General features: G+C 43.8%; 2 long non-coding RNA genes across 3 annotated transcripts in view; one reads left to right on the top strand and one right to left on the bottom strand.

Annotated features, from left to right (window-relative positions):
- LOC135323333 (uncharacterized) overlaps positions 1-24,128 on the bottom strand; it is a 55,136-nt gene that overhangs the window by 16,710 nt on the left and 14,298 nt on the right. The window lies entirely within an intron of this gene.
- Positions 7,999-22,731, top strand: LOC116158290 (uncharacterized). 2 transcript variants are annotated; one of them, XR_004142580.2, is made up of 4 exons: positions 7,999-8,606; positions 8,720-8,908; positions 19,376-19,603; positions 20,441-22,731. It is a non-coding gene; the product is annotated as an uncharacterized LOC116158290 (long non-coding RNA). The 2 variants fall into 2 exon arrangements; XR_010384778.1 differs by lacking the exons at positions 7,999-8,606; positions 8,720-8,908 and adding an exon at positions 10,547-12,454.

Below are 24,128 nucleotides of genomic sequence, written 5' to 3'. Positions count from 1 at the left end.
GTGATTACCACCACCCCACCCCACATGATTCTATCACTATTTATTCTGAACTCCCTTAGCGATACAGATTCACTGCATGTGGCAATGAAACTGCTACTGAAGCTTTTTCCAGTGTCTATGTGTTTGGAAAGGTGCCCTTCTTCACTCCAAGAAACAGCTCCCTACCTGTGACAAAGACCTAAAGCTTGACTATTACAATGTCCTTATTTGATGACCTCGTTTATGCCGGGCCTCTTCTTTTAAAATGCCACTGACAGAAAGGTGTTATCCATCATTAATCTGTCGGTGCCTCTTCCTGCCCTTTGCTGATGAATGGGATGCTCAAACAGTATCACTAGCACTGCTTTGGATAGTTCCACCAATGAAATTCCAAGGAAATCTTTTGACTCCAGAAAATCTTAAAGACTCCAGAAAAGATGCAAAAAGCAAGGTTTTAGGTTGTTGTTTTTCTTGTTCCAAAGACTTATTAGATTTAGCTAATTACACAGCTTATCAAAGTAAAAGATCTCTGGGTGCCATGTGATGATCTACCCCATTATTCATGCATGATTGAATAACATGGTTAAAATCCAAGGATCTCCTCCTCTAATGAAGTTCCTGCTCTCGTCTGTTGCCACGGCAACTTAGGGCTATAGTCCAAGATGACAGCAAATATATTAAACATTGCCGCAAATCCATTTTCTCCCTGCTTTAGTGACCTCAAAGCCAAAATTGTATTTGATAGCATACAAGTTTAGAAGTATTGTGCCTGCAATTTTTTTCTTTTTCAACATGAAAACCAATCACATTTATATTCTCAAGTACAGTGCCATCCATGTAGCAGGCACTAAAAAAATACTTGAGGAGAATTAGTTATACATGATGGACTGACCACACATATTCATCGCCTCTGTTTCCTGAGACCTCACCAAAATGACAGTAAAAGAATTAAAAAGGAATATGTTCACACAGATAAAGAAAATGGGAAATGACACCACTGTAAGCAAGTAATTTCCATTATTTTTTCAGCTTTTTTTTTAATTGTGATAAAATAAACACAACATAAAATTTGCCATTTTGACCATATTTAAGTGTACAGGTCAGTGGCATTAAGCACATTCACATTATTGTGCAACCATCACCACCATCCATCCCCCAGAACTTTTCATCATCCCAGACTGAAACTCTGGAGTCATTAAGCAACAACAACCTATTCCCCTTCCCCTCAGCCTATGGTTACCACTATTCTACTTTTTGTCTCTATATATTTGGCTACTCCACGTACCTCATATAAGTGAAATCAGACAATATTTGTCCTGCTGTGATTGGCTTATTTCACTGAACATAATGTCTAAGGTTTACCCAAGTGGTAGCATGTATCAGAATTTCATTCCTTTCATTTTCCGTACTAAATCAGATTGCATTTCATTTTCAGCTTTACTGAAGAATAACTGATAGATATTCATTTGTTTTTGAGGCTGAGCAATATTCCATTGTATGAATATATCACCCTTTGTTTATCCATTAATCCATCAATGGACATTTTGGCAGTTTCCACTTTTTGGCTATTGTAAATAATGCTGCCATGAACACTAGTGTGCAAATATTCATTCAAGTCCCTGCTTTCAAAACTTTTCAAAACAATTGTAGAAGTAGAATTTTGGATCAAATGGTAATTCTATGTTTAATTTTTTGAGGAGATATCATTTTCCACAGCAGCTGCACCATTTCACATTCCTACCAACAATATGCAAGGGTTCTAATTTCTCCACATCCATCCCAACACTGTTATTTTTTGTTTTGGTTTTTTTTTTTAACAATAAGCCACCTTAATAGACAGTTTTGCAGTTTTGATTTGTGTTTGATAGTTAGTGATGTGGAACAGCTTTTTATGTACTTACTGGCATTTATTTTGTTCCTTTTTAAAAGATGGAAAGCAGATGAAGGAATGGTAACACCATAGCAGAGCAAGGGAGAGGGAGTGCGGAAGGGGAGTTACAGGTAAGAAGCAAAGTGATTTGCCTGACAAAACCTTTGAAAGATTCGGGCCATGATGAAAGCATGGACCAAGGTGAAGATCAGGGCTGAAAACATCCTCTGCCCCCAAAGCCAAGCAGTTATTCCTCACCCAGGCAGAAGAACAGAAGTTTGATCCCTGGTGAATATGAACTGGGGAGGACATAGGTTCCAGTGCAACTGACAGAGCAGCCAGCAGGAGTGAGGTAAGGTCTGGAAATGGGGAGACTTAGTGAGAGTGCATCCTGAGCACTGAGGACCCCCAGTCCTCTTTCCCAACTCTGCTCCCAAAATGCAGGCAATGTATGTTACCCCCAGATAACAGATGAGAGGATTCTTCTCCTAAGAAACTGAACTGCCCCAGGAGAAGAAACCCATAGACAGTAACATTTGGGGTTCCCCTAACAAAACAGCAAGATCTCCACCAAAAACCCAACAGTAAAGGCTTCCACTTGATAAGCTCTGTCTCTGCACACAGGGCTTCCAATTAGGTTGTGTGCCTTACCCTAAAATATGCAGTGACAACTAAGGGTCACCAGACACTGAAGGAGAGCCCACATCGTGAAAGATAGAGACCAAAACAAGACCCCAAAAACTGGATCAGGAAGAAATAGATGATGCCAGAAACAGAAGAAAGCTTCAAATAAAAATTACAATTAATACTCCTGGAGAATTAAGAGAAGACATTACATCCATCAATTTTTTAGAAACAGCATACTATGAAAAATAAAAAGAGCCCGTGGAAATCTACAGTGAGCATCAATTTTAAAAAGTTAACAGACAGGTTGGAGGTAATAAAACTGCAAATTGATGGAAAATAAGAGGAATAGTATAAGGATAAAATATTTAGGGAATCAACTGAATTCAGCATCCAAATAAGAAAACAGAGGAGGAAAAGATTATCAAAGAAATAACTTAAGAAAAATTTCCTGGAATTGAAGAACTTGAATCTCCTATTGAAAGCCTAATAAATGAAGAAACATGAATGCCAAGTTCCAGGATACCAGGAATCCAGAGAAGAACTACAAGTGTCTGGATAGACAAGTCACATACAAAGAAATAGGATTAAAAATGGTATTGGACTTCACAAAAATGAACTTAGAAGCTAAGAAGACAATAGAACAATGCCTCCTAGGGAAAATAACAGCCTGAATTCTACATTGCAAATCCAAAGTGAGGTTAGGAAAAAAAGACATTTTCAGATAAACACGGACTCAAAAAAATGCATCTCCCATGTGCCGTTTCTTAGAAAGCAAGTGTCACCAAAACCAGGATGTAAAGCAAGACTTGGGGCCCTGGAAAGAGGGATTGCAGCATAAAACAAAAGCAAAGATAACTCTCAGAATCATAACTAGGTGAAAGGCCTGAAGTAAAACCTGTTTATACTGGAGCAGGAGGGCTTTAAGCAGGGAAGTTCCAGACAGAGTGGTGTACACACTTGAGTATGAAAAACTACTGGTAGGCCATGAGAGTCCTAATTGGAAAGAAAATGACAGGTACATAGAAAATAATGCAAGTAAAACAAAGAAACAAACAAACATTATCAACTCCAGAAAAGACAAAAAATATACAAGGAAGGAAATATAACTACAGGACACTTTCTGGCTTTGCAATGGATAATAATTACATAAATGCTATATAATATCAATGCATACTGATTATAGGAGTTTGCAGGAAAACTCCTATAATCAATAGGACAATTGATAGACATTTTTACTTCAGATAACAGCAAGTCAGTAGATGATTTCGATAATTGATAAATAAGAAAAGTATCAGTATTTTATTTTGATACTTAGCAATAAACATCTTCATGGTTGCAACTGAAAACTTCTGGGGAAATGATGGCCTAATGGGTCTTCTCTGACTTAGATTCTTTTTGTAGAAATAGTACAGTTTCATATTTTTAAATTGAAGTACAGTTAATATACAACATTACATGTTATAGGTGTATAATATAGTGATTCACAATTTTAAAAGTTATAGTTATTATAAAATATTGACTATTTCTCTGTGTTGTATAGTGTATCCTTGTAGCTTATTTTATACATAATAGTTTATACCTCTTAATCCTCTACCCCTATATTGCTCCCTCCCCCCTCCCCAATGGTAACCACTAGTTTGTTTTCTTTATCTGTTGAGTCTTCTTTTTTGTTATATTCACTAGTTTGTTGTATTTTTTAGGTTCCACATATAAGTGATATCATATAGTATTTGTCTTTCTCTAACTTGTTTCACTTAGCATAATACCCTCCAAGGCCATTCATGTTGCTGCAAATGGCAAAATTTCATTCTTTGTTATGGCTGAGTAGTATTCCATTGTGTATATATACCACATCTTCTGTATCTATTCATCTGTTGATGAACACTTAGGTTGCTTCCATATCTTGGCTATTGTAAATAATGCTGCTATAAACCCCAGGGTCCATGTATCTTTTTGAATTAGTATTTTGGGGTTTTTTTCAGATATATACCTAGGAGTGGTTTTGCTGGATCATATGGTAGTTACATTTTTAGTTTTTTGAGAAACCTCCATACTGCTTTCCACAATGGCTGCACCAATTTACATTCCCACCAACATTGTATGAGGGATCCCTTTCCTCCACATCCTCATCAGTTTTGTTACTTGTGTTCTTTTTGATGATAGCCATTCTGACAGGTGTGAGGTGACATCTCACTGTGATTTTGATGTACATTTCCTTGGTGATTAGTGATGTTGAGCATCTTTTCATGTGCCTGTTGGCCATATGCATTTCTTCTTTGTTAAAATATCTATTCGGGTCTTCTGCCCATGAAAGAAACAAGATGACACAAACAGATGGAAAGATATATCTCGTTCTTGGATTGGAAGAATTAATATTGTCAAATTAACCATACTACTCAAGGCAATCTACAGATTCAATGTAATCTCTATCAAAATGCCAATGGCATTTTTCACAGAACTTAAACAGATAATTTCAAAATGTGTATGGAAACACAGAAGACCCCTAATAGACTAAACAACCTTGAGAAAGAAGAACAGAGCTGGAGGAATCAGGCTCCCTGACTTCAGACTACACTATGAAACTATAGTAATCAGAAGAGTTTACTCCTGGCACAAAAACAGACATATGAATCAATGGGACAGAACAGAAAGCCCAGAAATAAAGCCACGCACTTATGGTCAATTACCTACGACAAAGGAGGCAAGAATGTACAATGGAGAAAAGACGGTCTCATCAGTAAGCGGTGCTGGCAAAACTGGACAGCTACCTGTAAATGAATGAAGTTAGAACATTCTCCAACACCACAGGAAAAAATAAACTCAGAATGGATTAAAGACCTAAATATAAGACCGGATACTATAAAACTCCTAGAGGAAAATATAGGTGGATCACTCTGACATAAATCACAGTGATCTTTTTTTGGATCTGTGTCCTAGGAGTGATGGAAATAAAAGCGAAAATAAATAAATGGGACCTAGTTAAACTTAAAAGTTTTTGCACAGCAAAGGAGATCATCGACAAAATGAAAAAAAAAAAAAAAAAACCTCCTGAATGGGAGGAAATATTTGCAAATGATACGACCAATAAGGGGTTAATATCCAATATTTATAAACAGCTCATACAACTCAACATCAAAAAAACCCCAAACAACTTGAGTATAGGTTCATTCTTCACCAGGTCCCCAGAGGCAGTTTGGAAGCATGATAGGTAAGAGTACACGATCTGGATTCAGACGGCATGAGTGCTCAGCTTGAGTCTGCCACTTACTAGCAGGGTGAATCTGGGCAGGTTAATGTACCACTCTGCCTCAGTTTCCCCATATGTGAAACAGGAAACATAACAGTACCCACCTGACAGGATCACTGTGAGAATTAAATAATGCATGTAAAGCATTTGGCATTCTGCTGGCACACTGTACACATTCATGAAGTATTAGTAATCCTCACTATCATCCCCTAGCATGGTTCTATCAGGATATGCCACCCCTCCCACCTTTCAGTGCCCTTCTAAAAAGATCACGATGATACAGTGACAGGTGAAGGACACAGAACAGGTGACTGGAATTCAACCCCTGTTTCTCAGTTATAAAAAGCTAGGTCCTAAGTGCAAAGCTCTCCAGGCTGGGTGTCTTCTCCAACTGATTCTTTTCTGCTTGGGACGAGAACTGGAGACAATGTGGGGTAATAGTATAAGGAGTGGTTATTAAGAGGAGCCTGAAGTCAGACAGACCAGGTCAAATTCTAGCTTCCCACCTCTTAACCCCATGAGCAGAGGCTAATTCCCTGATGCAATGGGCTGAACTGTGTCCCCTCAAAATTTGTACGTTGCAGCCCTAACCCTTGGGGCCTCAGAATGTGACTGTATGTGGAGACAGGGTCTTTAAAGAGATGACGAAGGTAAAAAGAGGTCATGTGGGTGGGCCCTAATCCAATATGACTGGTATCCTTGCAAAAAGAGATTAGGACACAGACACACATGGAGGAAAGACCACACGAGGACACAGAGAGAAGACAGCCAGCTACAAGCCAGGGGGGAGGCCAACCCTGCCAACACCTCATCTCGAGCATCCAACCTCCAGGACTGTGAGGAAATACACTTCTGTTGTTTAAGCTACTCAGTCTGTGGACCTTTTTTATGGCAGCCTGAGGTGACTAACACACTTGATCTCAGGTTTCTGAAAGGTAAAATAGGAATATGCCTCATGAGCTAATTGTGAGGATTAAATCGTGTATGAAAGTACTCACTCACCACAGTGTGTGGCATACAGTACATGCTCAATAAATGTAGGCTAGTATGATTATTGTATTATTATTATTATTAAAACACAATTTCACTGGTTTTTCCGCAGTGACAGAAGGCAGAATCTGAGTGACGAATCAACCAAAGCTATTACAGTGACTTTGTAATTCATTTTCATGTCTTTAGTCTTGCTGTCTTCAGTCCACCCCCACAATGTTGCTAGAACATTCTTTTTGGAATAAAAATCTGGCTGTGATACACAGTATCTAAAAATGGCCTCAAACGATTCCACTCCTCCCTCCCTGTATGGGCACGCCACTCCTCCCATCAGCGGCGGAACCCATGACCCCTTCTGTGAATCTGGGCTGTGCCTGTGACCACTCTGACCAGAACGATACGGCAGAGGAAATGACACCCGGGGACTTCCGAGTCCTAAGCCACCGAGCCACCAAGAAGAAGAGGCTCCTCTGCTGGAGAGAGTGGTCATGGGGAAAGGCCCAGAAGGAAGACAGAGGGAGAGGAGCACCATGGAGGAACATCGAAGTGGCAGACATCCAGCCCCAAGCCACAGTGACAGCCACCATCCCACTGCTACTGCATGAGAGAGCCCCAGCCAGACGAGCAGAGGAACCACTCAGCTGAGCCCCAGCCAACCCACAGACTCATGCAATATAATAAAATGGCACTGGTGAAGCCAGTAAATTTGGGGTGGTTTGTTATGCAGCAAAAGATAATGGAGACACTGACCCTGACAGTGCTCTGCTTAAAATCCTTGGCTCCTGAAATCAAATTTCCATTAACTTTCCCAAGCTGAATGGCCTGGGAAAGTTACACAATCTCTCTGTGCATCATTTTACCATCCATAAAGTGGAAGTGATGATGATATAACCCTCAAAGACTGCCATGAAAATTAAGAAACAATACACATAAGACACTTAGAACAGTGTGGCACATAATGTGTGGGTTTTTTTTTTTTAATTTTTAAGATTTTCTACTAATTAATTTTTTAATGGAGGTAGCAGGGATTGAACCCAGGACCTTGTGCACACTAAGCAGGCACTCTACCACTGAGCTGTAGCTTCCCTGTATGTGTTAACTTAGCCATCATCACTGTCCCCAGCAGCGTTCTCACCCTGCCTCTCCTCTCTCCAGCCTGCTCCCTAACCACACCCCACCTGCACCCTGGGACACAGCCACAGTTGAATACTTTTTCCCGCAGCATGTCACACTTCACAACTTTGACTTTTGTACATTCCATTCCTTCTTCCTGGAATGTCATTCACCCGCCTTGCCTGCCAGGAAAATTGCCGTGTCCTCCTGTGAAGCCTTCCTGGACCTCCCGTCAGCGCAGCAGCTGCCGCTGTGCCCTTGGAACACCCAGCGCTTGTCTCTGTGTGACCCTGTCTGTCTCCCCCGCTGGTCTCTGAGTCCCTTAAGGACAGAGCCCATGCTTGACTCATGTACCAGCAGAGCATGGCTCATAGCAAGCTCTTAATATGTGATTCTGATCGGGAAGGAGCCGGCTTTTAGAGCACTGGTTCTCAGCAGGAGGGGGGAGTGGGGAAGGGAGCAAATGTCCCCCAGGGAACATCTGGCAATGCCCAGAGAAATTTTTGGTTGTCACACGACTGCAGGAGTGCTATGGCATCTAGAGGGTAGAGGCTCAAGATGCTGCTGAACACAGGACAGCCCTCACGACAAGGAATTATCCAGCTCCAACACCACTAGTGCTGAGGTTAAGAAACCCTGTTTTCCAGGATCATCACGTATGAGACAGAGAGCACTGAATGCACATGCACTCAGTGGCCTGGGTGCGTATTCCCACCTCATCCCAGCTCAGCCTCTTCTCGGCACCTCTGGGAGCTGCAGGCACCAGAAAGGGAACCGAGGGTAAGTAAGGGCTTAAATCTGATCTCCTTTCTTCCTGCTCAGTGTGATCCTGACCCTTTTCCCTGCACCCTACGGTCCGTTCCAGCCCTGACTGACTTTCTGTGATTCTGCAGTGGTAGGTTGGTGCCTGCTGTTGCCTTCATAGCTTAAAGATGTCAAAGCTGCACAGGCTCTATCACAGGCCGAGAGAGGAAAACTCCCAGGTAGGCTGGCTGGAGTCACTGAGAGCTCGCCTTACATCCTGGATCGCCCAGAACTCAGCGAACTCACGCACCTGAGACGCAGGCACCCACCCTGCCCAGGTAAGTGGCCTGCAAGCTGCAGCAGAAATGGGAGGGGAGGAAGGTGGCCCTTGAAGGCTGCGTGGCTAACTCAGCTCTAATCTTAAGAGGCCTCTTTGTTTGTCAGTCACAGCATGTCATGTCTCTGCCCGAGAGCAGGGAGACATCTGTGAAATCTGCTCCTTTGTCCCCCAGGATAAGAGTGGCAGGAAACCTCACCCTGCAGGACTGCTTCTCAGAGAGATAGGTCCTGCAGAGGGGCAGGGAGCAAAGCGGATGCCTGGGGCTCCTGGGAGGACCTGAGGTGGTTCTGAATTGGCTTCAAGAGGAGGTCAGACAGCACAGTGGTAAAGAGCCTCAGCTTTGGCATCGGGCAGGCCTGAGTGTGAGTCCAGTTCCGTCACGCGCTGTGTTGTCCTGGCTAAATGCCTTCGTCTTGAGTAAGCCTCAACCCTGAGCTGGGAACAGTAATAGTATCTACGTTGTGGTGGTTCTGTGGATTAACTGAGATAATGAAGTCACAGGTTTGGCACACTGCAGAGCCTGACTGCAAGTAGACGGCACTTGTTGTTACGGAAGGGTACTACGGACGAGCGAAGAGTTGAGGACTGTGATGAGTCACACTGAAACTCTCACTTAAGCTCCTATACCCAGGCAGGATGCTGGTGAGTTACAACACTGACGACTAACGCTTTTATAGTTCTTACCACGTGCTTACAACTGCTCCAAGTGCTCTGCACATATTAACTCAATCCTCACAAAGACCCTGTGTGACAGGTACTTTATAACTCCCATTCTAAGGGTGGGACAAAGAGACATAGGTTTACTAACTGCCCAAGACACAGGACTGGTAAGGGGAAGACGAGAGTTTGGACAAAGGTGGTGTGGCTCATGGGTCCCTGCCCTCAGCAGTACACATACAGCCCTGAAAGATTGTAGAGAATGGTAAGAAATGGGGGGCTACCCAGCCTTCCTCACCCCTGCCGTGCTCCCAGACACCCTCTCCACCCCAGACAGCAGAACACAGCAGGGAAGCACCAAGTTCTGCAAGGAAGAGTCTAGAAGTGGCTGTGGGAAAGTGGGCAAGAGATGCCACAGGGAGGCAGGAAGCAAATGAGTCAGAAATGGGCAAACCGGGACCCCACCTCAGTACCACCTGCTGTCTGTGGGTGCCTCTGTGCCCTGAGACATATCTTCTCAGAGCTTAATTTTTCTCTCTCTAAAACAAGGCTTAGACACGGTCAAAATCCTGCTAGCTCTAGAAGGCTCGGCTCTCCTCATGAGAAGAGGCTGCAGCTGGAGCCTTGGCCAGATCCTATCCTGGGGTAAGAGCGCCCTCTGGTGGGCGATTCCAAGAACGTCCCAGAGCTACTGGGCTGGGACTCTCGAAGACCTGGCTCCTAGTGCCTGCTCTGCCCAGATTTAGCTGGGCGGTCCCTGGCAAGCTGGGCGGTCCCTGGCAAGCCGGGCGGTCCCTGGCAAGATGCTTCAGCTCCCTGAATCTCAGAATTCTGATTGGTAATATAACGCTGAAAAAACTAGCAACGATGATAATACTTGTAATAGCTAACACTTTTTTCAGCACCTTATTTAAACCAATGTGAATGATAAATTTTAGAAGTGATATATTTGTTCTGGGCATTCTAATAAGTTATAACATTGCCTCTGTTTTTCCCTATGTATATTTTTGTCCTTCATGGGCTTTTTTATTTTGATTTTGGTTTGTGGGGACTTTTTTAATTGTGGTGAGAACAATTTCTGACCACAGGAAGAATTTAATTATGGTGAGATCTGTTCTCTTAACAGGTTAAGTGTACAATTCAGTGCTGTTAACTGTAGGACTGTGCAGCACAGCAGGTCTCCAGAACTTATTCATCTTGTGTTACTAAAACTTTCTACCTATCGTTTTAGCTAAGGCTTTCTGAGCATCTACTACATGGCAGGCCCTGTTCTAGCAGTACATACATTTACTTAATGAATCCTTCACATATCCACGTAAGAAAGTTCAGAAAGATGGCACAGCTCACTACATTAGCCCACAAGAGACTGCACCAATTCGGAAAGTCTACAATAATGACGTCTGTGAGGTGATTTACATTTGATGACCCCACTGACTCCACCCACCACCCATGAGAGCAACATTGTTCTACTCATTTACAACGGGAGATGGAAGACCACTCAATCCATACATATTTGCCTGTGTGTGTAGAGTCCTGCACCAGACCCTGTGGGCGCACAGGAGTTGGGCGCTCAGAGCCCACGGCCTCTTGGAGTTCTCTGTCTGGCAGGAAGGGGAGACATGAGTAAGCACCCATGGGATGTGTGTGTGCTATGGAAAAATCTGAAACAAAGCCAGAGGAGCTTCACTTGGTCTGGGAGGGGAGCAATGACAAAAACCAATCCACCCAGGGTCCCATGCTCCCAAGCTGTGTGTCGCCTCATCATGGGACCAGCACACTGTTTACAGACCTGTTTGTCTACCCCTGGCCTCCAGTTAGTATCTGAGCTCCTGAGCAACACAGGTGATTAGCCTGTGTCCTAATCACCTTCATAAGCCCAGCACCCAGCAAAGGGGCTGGCATCTGTGGCTGCTCAGTAAATATTTGCCCAGTGAAAGCCCTACTCCTTCCATGCCCCAAAGGCCTCCCTCCTTTCATTCCGTGGACCTTCCTCTCCTGCACAATAACCCACAGAGGTTAGGACAGTGGCTCCTTAGCCCGGCCCTGACCATTAGTTTCCAACCCAGAGAAGTTCCACTTATGTTAACTATTCCAAGTATAATAGAATAAAAGTGTTGTGTGGGGAGGAGAGGGGCCAGCAGTTTTCAGACACTTGCTCTGTGCTGCGCACTCTGTCTTTATCACCTTAAATCTTCTAACGAGCCCGGAAGTCGGTAGGAAGTGGCAGGGCTGGGATCTGCACCCGGGCAGTCTGTCTCTTGTGCTCACGTGCACTATGTTATGCAGCCCCTTGGCTCCTTCCTCCAAGCATCAGTCAGTGGCCAGTGCTGCTCTCAGCAAAGGGCAGACCTCAAAGACTGTCATTTAGGCTTCTTCCCCTACACACTGGGACCTTCCTAAAATCAGAATATTCTTCCGGAAGCTCCATGGTCACTCTCTGAAAGCCACAAAGCATCTTCCCAGGATTTCACATTTCCAGTCTCTGGCCTCTTATTCCTGAAGAAACTCTAAAGGACACGGGGATCCAGGCGCAGTCCACTGGGTTGAACCAACCAATGAAACTGACTCCTGAAAGATACCATTCTCCATCTGCTCACCTGGGGAGTAAAATCAGTGAGCGTAATAACAATAGAAACAAGAATGTATATCCTTGACTGAGCTCTTACTGGGTGCTGGCCTTCTGCTAAGCCCTTCTCAAATATCATCTCATTTACTCCTCACAGCAACCATCAGAGGTAGGTACTATTTGATCTCCATTAGGTAAAGTTCTTGAGAACAGAGCTCTGATGGTTTGGGCCTTCCAGGAAGCTGACACCAAGACAGAATTAGACATGGAAGAGCTTCATTGGGAGAAACATCTCTGAAGGATAAAGGGGAAGGAGCAGAGGTAAGCAGGAAAGCCTCTGACCCTGATCCAAGTCTGATACCTATGGGGGTGGGGGTTGGGGGGCAGGAAGGGCTGGGCTGGCAGAGCCCAGGCTGCAGTGCCCCAGCGCCCTCACCACAGCCTCAGCACGAATGCGGTGGTGCAGTGGAGGGAGGCGAAGTTAGCTACTTCACTGCTCGCAAGAGTTTCTCTCTTAAAGTTGCTCTAAGCAGCGTGATCCTGTGGCTGCCACAAAAGACTGAGTTCCCTGGTGAGTCCCTGCACCCAGGATAGCACCTAGCATGTTGCATTCAATAAATATTTATTGAATTAATCTGTTACTTGTGTTAATCCCCTTTTACATATAAGGAGACAAGTGCAGAAAAGTTGAGTGGCTGGGCCAAGGTCACACAGCTGGTAGGTTGCCCCGCCCAGTTCTAAGTCCTGGTTTCCCCACTCCAAAGCCCACACACTTAAGACCGTGTTCCTCTGTAACTTGGCCTTTCCTACCTCCCTCTTCTCTCCCCGCACTGAGCACCAAAACATTGCCTGGCTGTAGTATCAGGATATTTTCTTGCCTTTACTCACTCAGTCAATCACTTATTCATTCATTCACTCACTCACTCATTCATTCAGCAAATATTTCCCAGGTCCTGCACAGGATACCTGGGTGACACAGACCAATAGGAAAGGTCCCTCCTTTGAGAAGCTCACTACCCAGAGCAGGGAGGCAGTCACATAGCAAAGGATTAGTGTGCAATGTGACAGGGTTACAATGGCAGGGCACTGCCCAGAGTTAAGTCTCAGGACAAGGAAGGCCAAGAAGTGGAGTGAAGCCCACCTACATACTTAAAAGGAAGCAATCTCGTTGGAGATTCAGCCTGGAGGTTTGCCTTGAAACTTGTTTGCCCAGTACCTTAAATATGACTGAGATGATGCCAACTGTTCATATCTAAGGAAATAGAGGCTGATGGAAGTGACAGAGAACTAGTCTTCTCAAGTGAAGGCTTCTCAAATGGCTCTATCAAAGGACAAAGCTAGTCAGCTAGGTCACAAGGATGTGGTCAACATTCTTGACCTGACCACTCTCCTCCACTCCAGCCCAACCTCACTGTCCATCAGTCACGTACACCTTTGCCTCACTCTTCCAGTGGGCTCAGAAACCAGGATCCCTGAGCCTCTATAGTGGCTCCCAGTGAATCCTGCATTTTGGTACTCACATTCTTTTTTGGGGTTCCTTCCCCTGGGCTTGGCCACATGGCTTGCTTTGGCCAATGAAACATTAGCAAATGTGATGCAATCAGAGGCTAGATAAGTACTTGCACACTGAGGCCTGTCCCCTTGGAATGCTCCCTTTTGGACCCAGTTGTCACATAAGAAGGTTGGGCAAAACAAGTGAATGATGAGAAACCACACTGTGAGAGAGGTTCAGCCACAGGACATCCTGTGTCCTGCTTTAGCAGCCACACGAGGGACCTCAGGGTGAGACAAGCAGAATAATTGCCAGGTCAAACCACAGAATCATGAGAAATAATAAACTGGATTATTAAGCCACTAAATTCTGGAGTGGTTCCTTATGTGGCAGTAAATAATTGAAATAGCCTCTGATCCCCATTTTCCTGTTAACCCTGTGATGATCTCAATCACTACTCCTCTCCCTGGAGTGCCACCCACACTGGCTGTCTTGCTATTCTTCAAACACCACAAGCCCTCACCTCAGGGCCTTTGCACTTGCTGTTCCAGTCACCTGGAGTGTATTTCCCCGAGATACCCACATGGCTTGTTCACTCAACTCCTTCAAATCTACCCAAATGCCATCTTCTCAATGAAGTCTTCCCTCACCAGTCCATTAAAAATGATAATCTTACCCTGTCAGTCCTTATTCTCTTTCCTAACTTTTCCCCTTTGCATGTTTCCACTTTTTAAAAGCTTATAAGTTAATTTTACTGCGTATCTCTACCGATTAGAATATAACTCCTTGAAGGTGGGGATTTTTGTATTGTTCACTGCTGTACCTTCAGTGCCTGGAATGACACTTAGTACATGGCAGGCACTCAATAATAGTTGTTGAATAAATGAATAAAAATATAGTACGAAAAATGTGATGCTCAGTACATAAAAGACCTTATGGGAAAACTGAGGAGAGATGTCTAACCCAGTTATGGAAATTAGGCAGAGCACAAGAAGGTGGGAAGACGTTCAGGGCAGAGACCCAAAGTAAAGATATACTCTCTGCTCTGGTGGACACCCAGAGCGGGAGAGAAAAAAATGGTCCCTGCAAGAAAAGAGAAGTAGCGCAGCATGAAGTTTCTGCCTTACTACAGCCCCGCACAGTATGTGTCCGGCCTGCCCCTCTCCTCCCTACAGCTGAAGGGTCGTGATCCCTAGCTCCAAGTCCCATTCTGCTCCTAGTTTCCAGGACAGCCCTGACCTGAGATGGCAAGCCCATAAGCTGCTCTAGCACCCCTCTACAGAAACATCAAGTCTCCCCTCGTCTGGGCAGGAGCCAGACAGTAGGGGGGAGGGTACTGGGGCCCAGTTCTGATGACCAGGCTCCAGCTTCATTCCCAGCACCTGGAGCCTTGTCTTGGCAAATTCCCAGTACCTTTGGACTCCAGACCTGCCTTGGTATGACCACTCTTAGAAACAGAAAACTCAACCCAAACTGGCTTAAGCACTAAAGAGGTCTAGTGACTGGAACAACTAAACATTCTAGTGGTGTGGCTGGCCTCAGGCACAGGACTCAAATGATGTCACTGGGACTGAGTTTCTCTCCGTTTCTTGGCTCTGCCTTCAGTGGAGTTGGCTTCATTCATCCTCAGGCTCTTCAAAGGCCTCCAGCCTCTGCCATAACTTCAGGCTTTTACTTCAGAGTGTCAAACTGGCTGCTGTGTCTCCAGCTCCACCTTCTCCCAGACTTTAGAATCAAATGGGAGAAAAGCACCTGCCTTTCTCCCACCAATCCCAGAAGTCATGGCTGTATTTCATTTGCTATGGCTGGATCAGGTGATCCATCCCTAAACCAATCACTGTGCTTTTCCCCCTTCCCCCATGCTGTGTGTGAGAAAGGACTTGCTAATTTGATTGGCCAGGTACGGATCATGTGTTCCAGACCTGGAGCTGAGAGTGGAGCCTCACAGAGATCAGTAGCTGAGAGAAGAAAATAAAAATCTGGGCTGGAACCCAAAGGAAAGGGAATGGCTGCTGAAGGGACAGACAATAACCTCAGACTCCAAGTTTAGTTCCATAGCCTGGCCTCTAGCAACTCAGCCAAAGAGGTAAATAACAGTCCTTGATTGAAGAATGTTTAACACCTCTGCCACAGTCTACAAAATTCAAAAACAAATGGTGAAAGTATATCTTTTATGGTGAAATGAAAATCAAAAATGTTCAAGTATACATAAGCCATGGAAAACCTATGGGGACCTAAATGATAATAATGATTTTGCAATATAATTTGCTTTCAGGATTTAAAAAAAGAATGTGATGCTATTACCATTCATCTTTGAAAAAGTAAGATAAAATTCAGGAAGGGAAAACAAAGATAACCTAAATCATGTCTAGTATCAAAAACCCATTTGAACAGATTCCAGAGGCTGTCTGGACTCCTCTCTGGTAATGCAATTTTGCTCTGTCAAATGTTTCATGAAAGTGGGTCACTGGCTAGAGCCAAAAACTGGTTTTTGTTTTTCCCTTTTCAGTGTAGCAATTTGTCCCATATGATTTTTTTTAAGCTGGATTTTAAGATTGAGCCCATATTTTTGGCCATCTGAGGAATGCATCAAACACATTTGTTTAGAAATCAGCTAGCCTAGTGATTTCTAAAATTGTTAAAGAAACATCTTATTTAATCATTGTTCTGCCCCTTAACTACTTCCTGCTAAGCATCTTAAAGTGGGAGAGGCTGGAGGAAGGTTTGGTTTGGGTTTTTTGTTTTTTTTTTTTAAGCCTGAGAAACTGGGACTTCCCTACATTTCAAAGCACAAAGGCCTATTATTCAAGGAAAGGGGCCAGGGAGGCAGGGCGATTCAATTTTGTAGGCCACTGAGTACTTCTTCCTTTCTCCTGCCAAATCAAGGCTCACTCCAGTCCCAAGTGGACTACACGTGGGGCAGTCCTCTGTGAAAAAGTGAAAGCAGTCGAGGAAAAAGAAAGAGCGGCCAGCCAGGAGAGCCTGGGGAGCACTCATTATATCTGAATAGAGCCAGTGAAAGGGGCTTTTTGCTGAGCTGCCTGGGTGAGGCCACTCCATTCAGGCTCCCATTGTAAATTCCATCTGTGTGCTATCATTTCCTGACCCAGAAACAGGGAAATGTTTAGGCCATAAATTTCCCTAGGACCTTGCCTGACCACAAAAATCACTCCCTGTGAAGTTCACTGGCTCCTTCGAAATTTGGTGAAGGTTTAAGACCATGTTTGCCTTGATTCCCTCTCCCCATTTACTGAATGGTCTCCTCCTCATCTCCCTACTTTCCTTCCAGAAATTAGATCCTCCATGAAGTGAAATGAAACTGGGATGTTTATGAGGAAAGCTCTGGGGGAAATCAGAAGCTCTTCTGTCCTCGAATGAGAAGCTTAAAATGTCTGGCTGGCCCAAAGCCAAAGTTAGTCAAGGGTCAAATGGTAATGTAACAGTTTGTGTTTGAGTAAGTCTGAGAAACTGAGGATGTAAATAAGAAGAGAAAACAGAAATGATGTAGAACAGTGGTTGTCAAACTTTAACACGCATCAAAATGATGTGGAAGAGCTTCTGATTCCAGAGCTGTGGGGTGGGGTCTGAGAATGTGTGTTTCTCACAAGTGCCCAGTGGCGCTGCCGCTGCTGGTCCAGGGACCAGGTTTGGAGAACCCCTGATGTAGGGGGTGACTGTACCAGACCTCACACATCCAGCAGAACATTAGATATATTCAAAGGTTCAATAACATCTGGACTCAGACTCAGTAAACGTAGTCTGGTACCTACCTATAGACCCAGGCTGAGTGCTTTCTATGGTAGTAGTTATGGCTAGCAATCTACCACACAGTTATATACCAAACATAAAAATATTTTTATAACTCAACTTCACTTTTAGCCCCTATTCAACCAGAGTAATAAAAATGTAACCTCAGCTAATTTAAAGTCTTTCTCCCACTTTCAGGGATGCCTCTGGGTTCTCAGTGTTTATGAAAAATCATGGGATTGGGGGCGTGTGGGGGCAGGGCATGCATTCTGGTCCTTGCTGTCATCTGTCTACTAGGCTGTCAGATGAAATCGCCATCACCTTGTTTGGCCTGTAGGCGTCCATCCTCACTGATCATCACTGACACATCCCTCACCCACAGGCAACATGACCCCTTCTGGTGCAGCACCATTTCTGGGCCACTCTGGGAACTCAGAATCTGCCAGCCATGTCCTTTCTGCTCCCCAGGGCTCTGCCCAGAAAGCAGGGCACAGGGGCCCTCTCTCTCAGGGCTGCTGCATCTCTACTTGTATCACACCCTCTCTGTCTCTCTTTCTTCCCACCCTTACCGCCCCACCTCTGCCCAGAACGGCGGATTTTTTCTCCTCAAACCCCTGGCCATGTCCAGTGCTCTCAGTGTTCCCCTTAGGGCTTTAGACTTTTGAAAACCAAAGCAAGAAAGATTCCTACTTGTTTTTTCTGCTCTGACATTTCCTTCCCAGAGTTAACGAGCACAGAATGGCCTAGCTGCTTAAGTGGGGAAGGCTGCATAAACGAAAGAAGCTTAGAAGGAGAAAAAATAAACTAATCTAAAATACACACACATTAACAGTTTAGAATTATTTTCTATTACTATTTTGCAATATCTACATTCTTCTCTTTCATTTTCAAGGTAATCCTGTGAGGTAGATATTATTCTTCCTGTGTTACAAATGAGAAAATTGAAATGCAGAGAGATTAGGAAGCCTTGCCTGAAGTCCTGTATGCCAGGTCTTGAACTCAGGGCTTCTCAGTCTGAATCCAAGGCTAATTCCATTGTATCTCGGCTTTTCCTCCCAAAGAAGCAGCGGAGAGAGGGAGGCCTGTCAATGTAGAAGTCATAGCCCACAATACTGATCAGTGTTAGGGAATTATTTGGCCCATGAGATACTATTAAGCCAAGACTTAGTGGTAACAAGGCAGAGTAATAAAATAAACCAAGAGACAGGATGCGAGGTAAATAAGGGGTTAATAGGTTTGTGAACACCAGAGATGAAGGAGTCAAAAGGCCCCAAGTCAAGGCCACAGGTCAAGGAGTAACCATTTCCTGACTATGAGAGACAGGTTAGAAGTCCAGAAAATTAAGACCCAAACCAAAGTGCCCTGAGCTCCTCAAATCCTAAGCTGGTCAGGAGTCAGGAAGGCAGGAGTCACAGAAGTCAGTTAAGGCATCAACAGTAAGAGTTAGACCTTGGACTACAAAAGGGTGCATTTGCCCTTTAAGTTGTTTTCCTGGAAAACTCAGAACCCACAAGTTGAGTAGGAACATGACTGTGAAAGTGAGGACTGGCTGAGTGGAAATCCAGGACAGCAATGGGAGAGCAGAGATTAGAGAAAGTCCTTGGGGCCAAAAAGCATGTTGCTGTGCACAGGGAATGTCTGCTGCCTCTGTCTAGCACGCCTGCTTATGATAACAAAGCCCATCTCAGCCTTTGGAGGAACAAATTCTCCCAACCTTAGCTCCTGGGTTCAAGAGGGACTGACTGCCCACTGACCAGGCCAGGATTCCACATACATCACAGTGATTGGCTCAGGAGTGAGTACGTGACCCGAGGTAGGCCAGTAAGCATGGCAGTGGTCTGGATGTCTGTCCCACCGAAATTCGTATGTTGAAATCTTAACCCCCAAAGATGATGGTATAAGCCGGTGAGGCCTTTGGGAGATGCTTAGGTCATGAGGGTAGAGCCCTCATGAATGGGACTAGTGTTCTTGTAACAGAAGAGATCCTTTGCCCTTTCCACCAGATGAAAACAGAACAAGAAGGTGCCACCTATGAACCCAGAAGTGGGCCCTCATCAGACACCACAGCGAATCTGCTGGCACCATGATCTTGGACTCCAGCCTCCAGAACTGTGAGAAGCCAACTTCTGTTGTTCGTAGGCCACCCATCTGTGGTGTTTTGGTATAGCAGCCTGAAGGAACTAAGACAAGCGTCAACCTCGCCACTTTCTGGAGTGACAGGAAAACTGGAGGTAACCTGGTTTACTGAGCGTGCTAAGCCAGTAGAATATAATGGTGCTGTCCACTTGGACCACCTCCCCAGGAGAGCTTGCCTGACAATAAAACCAACAGAGCAGGAAGTCGGGCTAAAACACAGGGGCAGAGCAGAAGAGAAAGAAACTGTATCCTAAGAACATTCTTTGAGGCCCTAGATCCAATCATAATAAATTCACCCCCTGGAACTTCTCAGTTAAGTGAACCAATAAATCTCCTTTTTTGGTTATCTGTCAATGTCTGAAAGACTCTAATTAACTGTGCATAAAAATTTGCACTACATAATGAAAATATGGACAGATGCACTGAAAGGACAACAATTTTTGTGGAATTACAAAAGGAATAAGCCCTAAACATGCTTACCCTCAGTTTTTTCTGTCAGAGGTCTGATCTCTGGGGCTCTAGGCAAACCTCTCACTGACAAAGGGAGGTGTCTTTAAGACCTAAGGAAGGGCAGAGAGGTTAGATTCCAAGGTAACTCCCTCCAACCAGCAAATATTCACTGTGGGCGTGCTGGGTAAAAGGCTCCAGACAATGCTAGCTCCAAGTGTTACCACTGAAAAACCTTAACTCCAACACTTAATTATTCATAGTGCTATACAAGGCCCACACAAAGAACACCATCTATGTCCAATATGTGCACAACATCTGGTGGTTTTAAAATATGTCCACAAATTATTTGACGCTCCTTCCTTTAAATTTGGAGTTTAGTTTACTGCCCCTTGAAAATGGGACAGATTTAGTGACTCACTTCTAAGAAACAGAATGTGATGAAAGGGATGTTTTCTGACACTCTCTCTCTCTCTCCATTCTAGCCTTTGGAACTAAGCAAGGTACCACATTTTGAGGGAGCCCAAGTTACAGGGAGAGGACACATGAGGATGTTCAGACAACAGCCCTAGGGAGGCCCTCAGCCAACAGCCACAGTAAACCATGAGACAAGCAAGTGAACAAGCCTTCAGATGACTTCAGCCCCAGCCTTCAAGTCTTCCAACTGAATATGCCCCCAGGCACAGTGAAGCAAGGACTGCCATTCTGCTGTGCCCTATCTTAATTCTTGACCTGTGGAAATTATGTGAGATCATAAATGGTGTTTATTATTTTTTAGCCACTGTGCTCTGAAGTACTTTGTTACACAGCAATACATAACTAAAACACAGTCCAAGAACAAAACAGCAAATGATTATCAGCTCATATGCTAACTCCAATCAACTGACAGTTGTCTGGAGAAAGGTGCATCAGGGCTGAGAAAGAAAAAGAAGATGGAATCAAACTAGCGAAGTCTACCATAAGCATGGACGTGGGAAGTGACAATACTGTTTTTTTATTTGCCAACCTTGGTCTAAGACAACTGACTACAGACCCAGGAAAACAAAAAAAAAAGTTCCAAGAGGGAACGGGAGAAAAAGGCATGTAGAGTGGGCAGCAGAAAAAGCACTAGGCTTGGCAATAAGATACAAGGATTCAAAGCTCAACTATGTACCAGCTGGGAGAACTTAAGCTAGTTGTTTAATCTGGCCCTCAACTCCCTCATCTGCAAAATTACAGAACTGTTGTGAGAGTTAAATTAAATGTGATCATGATACAGATGTCTGGCAACAGTAGGTCCTCAACAAATGGGAATGTGGTGGGAGTCCTGGCAGAACTTAAGCAAAATTTGGATGTGGGAAGGGAGATGGATTGGAGGTCTATTTGACTCTCAAATACAGAACTGTCACGTGACATTCGAAGCCTTCCCAAAGCTTTATTTCCCAAGTGTGTTCTGTGAAATACTAGGACTGTTGGACATTAATAGCACATTCTGTAAAACACTGGTTCTGTGGATGTTTAATAGGTGTTACACAGATAAAAAGAGTTTGCATGTATCCACTTACCATATGGCCCAGCAATCCCATTTCTGGATATTCACCTCAGAGAAGTCAACATTTATGTTCACACAAATACCTGTACATGAATGTTTATCGCAGCTCTATTCATAATCCCCAAAGGCTGGAAACAACTCAAATGTCCTTCAACAGGATAAACAAACTGTGGGACACTCATACCATAGCAATGAAAAAGACCAAACTCTTGATACATACAACATGGATGAATCTCAAAGGTATCACCTGAGTGAAAGAAGCCAGTCTCAAAGCCAGTATAATTCCATTTATATGACTTTTTTGTGAAAAAGAAAACTATTTTGGGGAAGAACATGTCAGTGGTTGCCAGGAGCTGGGGGGAGGGGGTGTGACTACAAAGGGATAGCACAAGGGAGTACTGGGGTCTGATGAAACTGTTTCATATCCTGACTGTGGTGGTGAAAGGGAGCAGGACCCTGTGGGCACCCCCAACCCCTGCCTCTTGTTTCTAGAAAAGCTGAAGTCTCCCAGGCCTCTCTGAGTCATAGAAGAGCAGGCTCAAGCAGTTGATTAGGACAAGCCTGACTGTAGATCTCACCTTCCCTTCCAAACAGACCAAAGGGTTCTTCTTCTGAAAACAGAACTGTGTACAAGTGAACAGATACTGGTAACAAAGTGTGGAAGATTATGCAAAAAAGAATGTCAAGAGAGCTCTTTCTCCATGACAGCAAGAAATTGTTTACAAAGGAAAATGTATGCTGAAACCAATTCATTTTTTTCCTTTGCTTTTATAGCACATTAGGTTTTTCTTCCGGGATTTATTGAGTCATGAAACACATTAACTGTGGCAGGCTGAGTTTCAATTAAAGGCAGGAGGCAAGGGTCATTTACCTACAACTAAATACTTCTTCAATAATAACAGACTCATGAACAAAGGGAACTTGTTCTGAGGAGAATATGAGGAATTATGACTATAGCCATCATTTTTATTCAGACACAAATGACTCTAGGCCAGAAAATCATATTAGCTGAAAACATAACTTGGAACCCACTGCTAATACCAGGAAACGTTTCTTGCATGTGGGCAACTCGCTACCAAAATCAGCAACCATGATGATTGGGGAAAAAATACCCTAGCTTCTCAACTTACCATCTCTCTTGACAGGATGACTTAGATTTTAGTTTTACAAAGTACCAGAATGTTATCATAGACTAAACAAATTCTTAAAATAAAATGATAGTCCACATTTTAAAAGCAACGCCACCACAAAATATTGCAGTGGTGTTTGGGGTTTGATGATGACGATCCTTTTCAGAAGAAAGTGTCTCAGGAGGAGGAGGCGGGGGAGCACAGATGGTGTCTGGTGGCTCCTTCACTGCAGCTCACTTTGCATTCCTTACTCTCTTGTAAGCGCTATCAGCAGAACTCCGTCTCAGCCTTCCTTCCTCTCCCTTTCTCATATTTCTTGGCCTGTTCCCTTTGTTGATTTCAATCACTTGGCCCCTTCCAATTCCTCCTTTCCTTGAACCTGAGTCCTCTCTGTACTGCCTTACCTGATACACAAAGATTATAACTGCTCCTCACATGACAGCCCTGCATTCTCTGGTGTTAGCACAAAGAATTCTCTCTCAGGCAGGATCTGTTTACACTGCAATTTCCCATGTCCTTTTCTCAAAGCTACAAGACAGTCCCAGTTAGTCTCTCTCCCTCTTTCTCTCTCTCTCTCTCAGCATCTGATCTCTGATAAAACAGTGAGTACATCTGGTTAATATTCAGGTGGAGTGAAAGTTGACTTAATCATGAGCAACTTTTAAAATCTTTCCCTAAACTGGTAACAAACACAATTTCTAACATATAGAAGTGACAATTACATTCAGATCAATAATTACTGAGTGTCTACCACCTCACGCTGGGGATAGAGCCAACCCCCATGCTGGGGATAGAGGTCTACATAAGGGTTAGACTCTGCTGTCACGGAATAAGCCTTGCATAAATTATAAAGAAAAGCAGAGAATAACAATCAACTCTTCGATGGAAAACTGGGCAAACATCACCTGAGTAACACCAATCTAAAAGAAATTTTCAGGATACTGAGCTTCTGTTTATTTTTAATACATATATAATGATATTAATAATAATACTTGCTTCTCAGGATGATTACTATAGGGGGTCAAATCAGAATGTGATTGAATGTTTCTTGCAACTATGCAACTGAATTTCAATTCCATTCTATTAGCATTTATTCAGCATCTACCTTGGGCCAGGCCCTGTGCTAGAGAGATTGGAAATAAAATTAAAATAATCCCTGAAACCAAAGCACCCAAGGACTGAGGTAGTAGAAAGACACATGAAAAAACATAATACAGTGTGATTATGTGCTGTAATAGAGATACAGAAAATGTACCAGATCATACATGAGAGATGACAGTATCCAGCCAGGGGCATGGAGAGCAGGGAAAGAAGGCAAAGGGCATCAAGGGATGCTTCTGAAAGAAAGCAGACGATAGTTAAGAGTAACTGTCTCTCATTAAGGCCCTTCTATGTACTAATCACTATGTTAAGCACTTTACAGACAATATTCACAATAAATAAAGACTAGATAGAGGCTTCCCCTTCTTGATAACATGCTACCCTATTAACTTACAGAGTATAGCTTTGGTG

The sequence above is a fragment of the Camelus dromedarius genome, chromosome 17, assembly GCF_036321535.1.
Source record: "Camelus dromedarius isolate mCamDro1 chromosome 17, mCamDro1.pat, whole genome shotgun sequence".
In the NCBI taxonomy this organism is placed as follows: domain Eukaryota; kingdom Metazoa; phylum Chordata; class Mammalia; order Artiodactyla; family Camelidae; genus Camelus; species Camelus dromedarius.
This window is presented reverse-complemented; position numbering and strand designations above follow the sequence as displayed.